This window comes from Mobula hypostoma, chromosome 26 (assembly GCF_963921235.1).
Source record: "Mobula hypostoma chromosome 26, sMobHyp1.1, whole genome shotgun sequence".
NCBI classification, from domain to species: domain Eukaryota; kingdom Metazoa; phylum Chordata; class Chondrichthyes; order Myliobatiformes; family Myliobatidae; genus Mobula; species Mobula hypostoma.
This window is the reverse complement of record NC_086122.1, coordinates 27,966,078-27,974,527: the sequence shown is the minus strand read 5'-3', so window position 1 is coordinate 27,974,527 and position 8,450 is coordinate 27,966,078. Positions and strand designations below refer to the sequence as shown.

Below are 8,450 nucleotides of genomic sequence, written 5' to 3'. Positions count from 1 at the left end.
TCTCCCCTCTCCATGCCACCGATGTTGTCCAAGAGAAGGGCATTAGGACCCATACAGATCAGCACCGGTTTCATTGCAGAGCAATGTGTGTTTAAGTGCCTTGCTCAATTAAGGACTCTTTTATATTGTTATTTGGTGTTCGTTGTTTCTTGCTATTTATTTATATCTGCATTTGCACAGTTTGTTTACAGTTTAATCCCTGTTCTACAGATTTGCAAAGTACGCCCACAGAAACATTAGCTCTGTCTCTCTCTTCACTGATGCTACCTGAAGTGCTGAGTATTTCCAGCACTTTATTTCAGTTTCAGGTATCTAAGAGACATAGTATTTTTGAACAGTATAAATAAAACTCTACCTCAACTGGGACGGACTGAAACAAGAGGAAGGATAGCGTAAAGAGAGACATTTGTTCTTTTGAAGATCCTGTTTCCATGCTCCTACAATTGAAGATATAGGAAGAGATTAAAATGACAGAGCACAGATTACAGTTGCACATATATACTGATCTGGCTCAGTGCTCAGGAAATCTGAATATGAAGCCAAAGATCATAGCAGGGATTGGGCAGGGTCTAGCCAGGGGCCCAGGCTGTGCTGGGTCTCACCCACCATGATGATTCCAGCCTAGGGGCTGGGTCAAAGCTGGTTCTATTCCAGGAGCCCAGATCATGGACCAAAGGCCTGGATCATGGACTCCGACCAAGCTGGGTGTGGCCCAGGTGCTCAGGCCTTCCTGGGCCTAGGCCAGGAGCCCTTATTTCTCACTGAGCCCAGTTCCCACTTTCCCTGATCTGGACACATTGGGGACAGATCTCACTCTACCTTCACACTGGGAGTTAGATGGCAGAATCTTGGCAGTGATAAGAATGGCAGGTGACCCGACAGCTTTTGAACGGACGGTCAGATCGGGGATGAAGTGATGTCTGAGTTGCCATGAATTTTTAATGAATTCTAAATGTCTCTATCATTCAGAAACATTTAAAAAAAATATTAAAGCTGATTATTAGAAAAGAACACTCAATTATTTAAATGAAATTAAGAACATTTAATGAGGCCTGGGGTTTTGCCATGGACTGCAGAGAGATGCTGTGCCAGCAGAGAGTGGGTTCGATTGCCGGCACTGAATGAACAGTAGTGGTTCTGGTCAGAATCACTCATTCTTACCAGTGAGATTCACCCATTGATATAACGTACTATTGCTTTAAGATGGACACCAAAACCTCAGTCATCAAAGGAGAAATCAGGTGGGTGAAGGTGGCCTAATTTCAACTTGCAAAATAGATCTGTTGCTACTTTCCTCGGACTTAACTAAACTTCTGCTGAACGAGTCATTACAGTTATCAGGCTTCTTTCTACTAATTATTTGAAGAGGAGCTAGGGCGCCAAGGTAACGTAGCGGTTAGTGCGACGCGATTACAGGTCGGCGTGTCGGAGTTCAGAGTTCAATTCTGGCATCCTCTGGAAGGAGGTTGTTCGCCCTCCCAGTGAATACGTGGGTTTCTACCCACAGTCCAAAGCCGTACCAGTTAGTCGGTTAACTGTCATATAACCATATAACAACTACAGCACGGAAACAGGCCATCTCGGCCCTTGTAGTCCGTGCTGAATTGTAAATTGTCCTGTGATTACGCTCAGATTAAGTAGGTGGGTTGCTGGGTGACATGGCTCATTGGGCTGGAAAGACCTGTTCTACACTATACTTCTAAACAATAAATTAACAAACATTTCCTCAAATCTATAAAATCTTCATGAGTAAACTAGATTTGTCTCTGTCAAGGTAATTTTAAAAAGAGATGGATTCTTGCAGATCAACACATCTCCCTACCAGGACCAAAGTGTTGGAAGTTTAATGAATTCCTGATTTTGGCAGCTGAAATCATGCGAGCTGCTTATACTGGAGATGCATACTTCAGTAGTATGAGCGACTTGCTTCTCAAGTTTGGCTTTTGTTACTTTGAAATGTGTTTAAGAGGCGCCAACACTAGTTGTCTAAGAATATAGATGCTAGGTTATATTTTAATCCTGTTGGAAGCTTCAGCAAAAAAAGATGTAGATATGAGGATAGAATTGAGAGCATTAGCTGTTAACAAGAGTGAAATGTTACATCAGCGATCATTTTTCATGGAAGGAGCTGATTTGGGGGAGAAATTAGCACTTATATAATCCTTTATGTTTTCCACAGGACATTCCAAGATGTTTCCTATTTAACATCAAGCCTTAATTTTTTGATATGTTTAATAAATAAACTATGTTGATAATAGAAAGGCTCTTCATTTCTTTGTAGTGTACATGGAATCTGAACAAAAAGCAGAGGTTTGTTTTTAATATATTTTTAATAGACAACAGGTGTGATTAAAGAAAATATAATGAAGGGCTGGAGAACAATACATTCTGAATTAGGAGGTTAGAGTTGAAAGATGTCCATCATATATTGACACTTCAGTCAGAGATAGCCAATTCCAATTCATTCGAACCTATAAAGCATTTTTCAAATATTAATTTCTCTGCAGTCAAAGCTTGTCATGAGAACTACTCTTATTAAAAACTAAAACTCATGCTAAATTTTCCATCTTTTCAGTTATTAATGACAACTCCTAAATCACAGACCATACTGGATTATACATTACAGAATCTTAAAAAAACTCCACATTCTTCTTTACATCCAAGGCTGGATACAAATGCAGTGCCAAAGCACAGAATAATATGTTGTCACTCAATCCACAGTGCTTGAAGTCTTGTATTTGATGTGTTTCTTCCTGAGTTAATCTTAAGAAACATATTCTAAGTCCTTTCCTCATTCTATTGAAAAGATTTCAGGGAGATTGCATACTTCTCTTCTGCTCTTAAGTTTCCTTTCAAAGCTGGACTTTCATTTTATTCTTCTACAAAGTAATTATTCGAACAATAAATAGCATGTTAAAAACTGCAACTTCTATCTCATGAAATTCCTTTCAAGCTTCTACCAAATGGCAACTCTGCATCTTTTCCTCTCTGTTCCTGATATATTGTTGGTTTCAGGGCCAGTCTCTATCTCTTTATCATGGTTCTCTTTTGGGTTGTTGCCTCGAAGAAAATAATCCCCAACTGGTGAAAAATTATGGAAAGAAAATGTAAAAATAAAACTTTGACAATCAAAATGAATACACTGAAAGCAAAATGTATTAAGGCTTTAAAATCAATACTAGGAGAATAAAGTCACAGGGTAACAAGGAACGTAAAGTGAAAAAGAAAACAGAAAAAGAAAAGTTTTTTTTGAAGGTTGGAGAGTCCCACTGTAGTTTATAATCTACACTAGGACATTAGAACAAGCTAAAGTCAGAACAGCATGGGTGTGCCTATTGCATTTGTTGGCAAAGCTTCTCAATGGAGTAAAAACAAAAATCAGCCCATTGCAAAAATAATGACTTGCACAGTTTAAATAAACGGAAGTAGGTGAAGGTTAGTTGCCTCTCCCTCACTCACCCTCCCCCAACTGCCTTCTCGTTATGGCCATTGCTGACCCAGTTACCTCAGCTGTTTCCCCATATTACCACTTTATTCCATGAGGGTCCCAAAAAACTAAGAATACTACGCAAGAGTTGAAGAAGTTGATTGAAGCACAGTCAAGGACAAATTTTGAGGATGGTTTCAAATGTAGGAATTTCTGCTTTTATAAAGGATGCATTCCAGTATTCATTGTCCACCCATAACTGTCCTTGCAAACGTGGCGATGAAAGAAATAAAACAGAACTAAAAGAACTTCTGGTGAAAGAGCTCTTGCAGTTCTGTTGGGTAATGAGCTCTAAAACTTGGATCCAGCTATGAAGGAGGATTGATTATCTATCTCCATGTCAGAGGGTAACGTGCGACATTCAGGGGTACGTGTAGATGGTCATGCTTCTACGAGCCTGTAGTGTAAGTTGCGTGTCAGGTTACGTCTGCGTGAAGGGAGATGTGAGTGCCGAAGGCAGTCAGATCAGGAAGGGAACACAGAGCAAGCCAAAAGGATGGGCTGGTTGCATTTCAGGAATGGGTTTAGTTTGGAGCTTACTCAAAACAGCAATCCTGAAGTGGTCCTGCTTTCGGAGGGCGACGAAACAAGCTGAAGAGGATTTACTGGAATAGAGAGGGAGAGCAGAGCTGTGGTAAATGTAAATTTGTAGGGGCAGGAGCTCTGAAAGCAAAAGGGCATTAATGTGGGTATGAGGAGGAAACTGTGAACGATAGTGTTATCTAAGATGGTGATAATTTGCATGCATGAGTGTGTGCATTAGGAGACATTCCAACTGTTCCCAAACCAGAAGCCCAAGAGATGCACACGCTGCTGAGCCTAGATTTGTGATATTCTAGACTGGCAGTCTAGAACCCTACATAAACCTAGAACATTACAGGCCCGTTGTCCCAGGATGTTGTACCAATCTCTTAACCTACTCCACGATACAGTAAATCTAATCCTTCCCTCCCACATAGCCTTCCATTTTCTTTCATCCATGTGTCTGTCTAAGAGACTCTTCCTAATGTGTTATCTCTACCACCATTCCTGGCAGTGTGTTCCATGCACTTTGACAGTCCCCCTATAAGTACCTCCAATCACCTTAAAATCACACCCTCTCCTATTAGTTATTGCCTCTGTGCTGGCTGTCCACTCCATCTATGCTTGTTATCATCTTATCTGCCATAGTCATCCTTCATCCTGCTCCTCTCCAAAGAGAAAACCCCCATGGGCTCATTCTCTCCTGATAAGACATCATCCTGGTAGGTCCCCTCTGTACCCTCTCTAAAGCTTCCAAATCCTTCCTATAATGAGGCGACCAGAACTGAGCAAAATATTCCACTGGAGGCTGTGGTAGAACAAAGGACCCTATGGAAATTCCTGGCAAATCTGGACAATTGTTTCTCACCCTCTAAACAGAGGAGCACTTTTAATAATAGACAAAGAAAACTGCGCTGCTCCAAAGAGCACTGTATGAGATCATTCCTACCCTCAGCCATTAGGCTCTATAAGGAGTCAACCTATGACAGGGACGTGATGACCACCTCCTGTTAGTCTGTTTGAGGTAACTTTTTTTTATTCTTTCTTACTTCTCTTCTAATATTTGTATATCTGCGCACATGTAATGCAACTGTGACACTGTAATTTCCTTTGGTATCAATAAAGTATCCATCTAAGTAGAGTTTTATATAGCTGCAATATTGCCTCATGGCTCTTGATTCAATACCCCAACTAATAAAGGCAAACACAGCATATGTCTTCTTAACCACCCTATCAACTTGTGTGACAGCTTTAAAAGATATATGAACATAAAGTTCCCAAGATCCTTCTGTTCCTCAACACTGCTAAGAATCCTGTCTTTGGTGTTGTGTTCTTCCTTTAAATTCTACCTTCCAAAGTGTATTAATTCACACTTTATAACAGAAGAGATTCTGCAAATGCTGGAAATCTTGAGCAACTCAGACAAATTTCTGGAGGAACTCAGTCAGTCAGGCAGCATCTATGGAGGGAAATAAACAGTCAATGTTTCTGGCGGAGACCCTCAGCAGGCAGTCCTGCTGAAGCCTCTCAGCCTGAAGTGTCAACCGTTTATTCCACTGCAGCGCACACAAAATGCCAGAGGAGCTCAGCAGGTCAGGCAGCATCTACAGAGAGGAATAAACAGCCATTGTTTTGGACAGAGAAGGCACTGTCCAGTGCACAGGATCAAAAGTAGCTGCAGAGGACTGTAGCCTCAGTCAACTCCATTATGGGTATAACCCTTGATTCTCAGATTGAGATAGAATACAATAGTTCACAAGCAACTGGTGGCTCCAAGTGGATGTAAGAAATGAGACGTTTCACAATGTATCAGCATCATTATTGAAATGAATCTAATATTCCAAAACACTTTATGGTTAAATTAATAGAATCATAATGCAAGCTTATAAAATCTAATGCTATATTGAAGTATCAGAATCAATTTTTTTTTATCACTGTCTTATATGATGCAAAATTTACAGCAGTAAAAATACATAAAATTACTATAATTACAAAATAAATAGTGCAATGGAAAAACAATATTGAGGTAGTGTTCAAAGATTCTGAAATCTGATGATGGAGGGGAATAATTTGCTCCTAAGTTATTGAGGGTAGGTCTTCAGACTCTTCTACTTTCTCCCTGATGATGTAACAGGAAGTGGTTATGTCCCAAATCATGAGGGTCCTCAATGATCTTAGACTATTCCCTCCTATTTTTCAATAACCTGTTTTGTAATAAATATAGTAACTACATAGTTGATCATAAAATACTGAGTTAGTTGATAGTGCAGGCAAGATATTAGACACAGCATACATTCACTTGCTTTCTATTGTTTTGTAAAAGGTACTGTATTGTGATTTAGATACTGCAGCTATTGTGATACGGGCAAAACTGTTAGAATTTCTCAGAAATACATTTGAACAATAACTACAGAGAAAATGGGTCAGAACAGGGTCTTCCACACTGGAAGAGTTAAAATTATCTTTGGCAGTTAATTTCTTTTCAGGGCCATTTTCAGTTGCGTTCAGCAGACAGAACGAAGATCATGCAAGAACAAAGAAAGTCATTTTCAATAGAAGCACGCCCCCTGCAGTTCAGTTGCTCAAATTACTAAACAAGCCGAAGTGAGAGGTGGATGACAATCTGATTGATGGTTTATTACCTGTATACACTGCAAAAAGCGAAAAGGATCTACAGATTCCCCTATTAAATGACTAGAGTAGCTTAGAACAACTGGTGACAATACCAGACCAGAGCTTGTGGAAGATTGCTGCTATAATTGAATCTGTAATAAACAAAATGTGGCAATCATAAACATTTGATAGGATTAATAAAATAAAATCCTTGCTTAGTTTACTTTTACTGTCTTTCTTACTCGAATTAGTTGGACTCTAAACCCACCAATTGGCTGACTCTGGACTTCTCTCTATAATTAAGATAATTAAGGATGGCCAATAAAGGCGGACTGAGCCGGTAACATCTCCGCACCATGAAGAGGCACAGAGAACAATAGCTTCTGGAAAGTTCAGGTCACTGGGAAGCTGCAGGGCAATGAAAATTATATCTCGTTATAAACTTCAGTAGTTGATTCTAGTACAAGTGTTCTTGTTAAACCAACATCGAGCAATTTACTGATAACATTCTTTTTCATTTTACCAGCCTTAACCAAATATTATTAACTGGTGGGACATAGTGGAAAATATTCATATAACTTACATCTGGCAGTCTGCTTGTCTGATAACTAAAATCTGAGACTTCGCTCAGCATGAATGCACACGGAAACTGGTTCTCTCATTTATGGACTTCTCTTTTAAGAGAAACAGCTTGGGACAGGCCCTTCTGGCCCTTTGAGCTGTGCTGGCCAGCAACCCACCCATTCAACCCTAGCCATATCATGAGGCAATTTAAAATGACCAATTGACCTCCTAACCGGCAAGTCTTTGGACTGTAGGAGGAGAACGGAGCAACCGGAAGACGCTCGCGGGCACTTGGGAAGCAACGTACAAATTTGCTTACAGAGGACAACAGAACTGAACGCCAAACTCCGACGCCCTGAGTTGCAATCACGTCGTGCTTACCATCGTTACCGAGTTGACCAATGATCACTTTTGATTGATCATCCTCATTTACCTGAGCTCAATAGCAGCAGCTATTGACATGACGGCATTTGAGACTTTGGCATCTTTGCTGATGCTGATTTGCTTTATTGTCCTTATAAAAATAAATGGTGACATACATTCTGAATTTGACTTTTGGAGTATCTATATAATAATGCTGGGTAGCAGGGTGGAGATACGTCTCTGCCAAAGGAGGTGTTAGGTGCTCCTTCCCTCTGCTAGCCTGAAAGTCACCTGTAGGCAAGGTGTAGCACCTGCTTAGCACCACCCCCCCAACCCCACCCCTGATCAGAATCACATGAAGCCATGGGAGCAGGTGGTGGATGGCCGTATTAGAAACTGGTGCACATCTGAAGTCCTGGTAATGCTCTGAAGAGTATTTATAATAGCTGGGCTCACCTGTTTTGTAAAGACACTGCCCAGAAGGCAATAGCAAACCACTTAAATTTGTCAACAATCATGGGCATTGACCATGATCGCCCACATCATATAACACAGCACATAATGATGATGAGGTAATATTGGAGAATAGTAATCAGAAAAATGACACAGAAGAGTTACTGAGACAATTGTATCAAGGAAAGCCAGATTATTTTTACAATCATATTTCAACAGACTTTAGTAATGTTTCAAGGATGTTTTTCAAGGTAATTGTTTCAAGCAAACAATACTTGATGTGCCCTAGTAGAGTAGGTAAAATAGATGACAGTGAAAAACACTAAAGGATCATCAGAAGGATTATTAAAATCAAAGTCCTTTTAATTATAGATAATGCATCCAAAGAGCAAAATATATTTTCATTAGATTGCTCACACCAATTAAGCAAACGATAGAACAGCTGTAT

The 8,450-nt window shown here is 40.0% G+C and overlaps 1 long non-coding RNA gene across 2 annotated transcripts; it reads right to left on the bottom strand.

Annotated features, from left to right (window-relative positions):
* Nucleotides 1-2,353: 2,353 nt before the first annotated feature.
* LOC134338177 (uncharacterized) lies at nucleotides 2,354-7,706 on the bottom strand. 2 transcript variants are annotated; one of them, XR_010016160.1, is made up of 3 exons: nucleotides 7,568-7,706; nucleotides 6,652-6,774; nucleotides 2,354-2,471 (listed from the first exon to the last, which is right to left on the bottom strand). It is a non-coding gene; the product is annotated as an uncharacterized LOC134338177 (long non-coding RNA). The 2 variants fall into 2 exon arrangements; XR_010016159.1 differs by having other exon boundaries at nucleotides 7,506-7,700.
* Nucleotides 7,707-8,450: the final 744 nt, after the last annotated feature.